Source organism: Cynoglossus semilaevis, chromosome 1, assembly GCF_000523025.1.
Source record: "Cynoglossus semilaevis isolate Cse_v1.0 chromosome 1, Cse_v1.0, whole genome shotgun sequence".
Taxonomy (NCBI): domain Eukaryota; kingdom Metazoa; phylum Chordata; class Actinopteri; order Pleuronectiformes; family Cynoglossidae; genus Cynoglossus; species Cynoglossus semilaevis.
In genome coordinates, this window is record NC_024307.1 from 4,248,890 (window position 1) to 4,250,134 (window position 1,245).

Here is a 1,245-nt window from a genome sequence, read left to right on the forward strand (position 1 = left end):
TTTTTGGGTCCTCTTAATGAAAACACACAAACACAAGAAAATATATTAATATTCAATATAACAATATAACAGAATATACACACATCATAATAAAACAGTTGTACACAGTCTACTGCAATACATGAAAAAATATATACATTCAGTCATATGATAACATTCGTTTTTAACCTTTCAACATATCTATAAGTAAAATACTGATGAAAATACTATTAAAAAATGTGTGCGTGTACGTGTACTCAAATACAACTGTGTACCTCATAATGTTACCTAAGTATTGTACCTGAGTAACTCCATCATCACTCCGTAGTGAAGTACTTATTACGTCGACAACAATAGTATTTCTTATCTATGATTTCTATTTAGGATTTGACCAAATACTGCCTGAATATAATGGCAGTTCAGTATTGCTTTATGGCATATGTGTCAAACCTCAGGCCTGCGGGCCAAATGTGGCCCGCCAAGTCATTTAGTGTGGCCCTGCAATAGCTTAAAAAGTATTTAATTGCCTCATAGTGAAGTCCGTGTTGCTGAGTTTTGTAACTTGATAAAAAAAAATTTATTACACAGAAACTGACACAGACTGACACAGACTGACACAGACTGACACAGACTGACACAGACTGACCCAGACTGACACAGACTGACACAGACTTACTGTCACTCATTTTGCCTCTCAGTGATGAGCAGTCGTGAAGGTCTTTCTGGGTGAAGAATTAGAAACAGACGACATGACATTTACAGCAGTAAAGACGGTGAACAGCAGTGAAGACGGTGAACGCGGCCGACTGTACCTGCAGCAGATTTCCAGCAGACTCAGGTCCTTTAACACGTGTTGCGTCAATGTTTATATACTCTGCCGCGATCGGTGACGTCGCTGCGGTTAATAACAGGTTTGTTGCACCGCCGTCCCAGGATGAACCGCTGACAGTTGCAGAACAGGTAACGGGTTGGGTGTCACCGCGAGAACGACTGACGGAGGAGCAGGTCGTTGTGACCTGGTGCAGAGATAGAAACGGAGTTCTCTGATCAGAAGAGACTTAGATATAGAGATAAACGGCATTTTATATGTTCATAAATTAGCATTTCTGGTCACAACTTTTGAAAATGAGCTCTTAAAGAAGAAAAGAATTTCTCTGAAACCCAGAATGCACCTGTTTTCTTTTCCTCGTAAACGCCTTTATTTTGATTCCACTTCAGGCGAAGAAACCAGTTTCCGGTTTGACACACCATGTCATGTGAAGCATG

The 1,245-nt window shown here is 40.0% G+C and overlaps 1 long non-coding RNA gene across 1 annotated transcript; it reads right to left on the bottom strand.

Moving 5' to 3' along the window:
* Positions 1 to 1,245, bottom strand: LOC103389969 (uncharacterized). The gene is made up of 3 exons (XR_003050887.1): positions 792 to 1,245; positions 656 to 701; positions 1 to 12 (listed from the first exon to the last, which is right to left on the bottom strand). It is a non-coding gene; the product is annotated as an uncharacterized LOC103389969 (long non-coding RNA).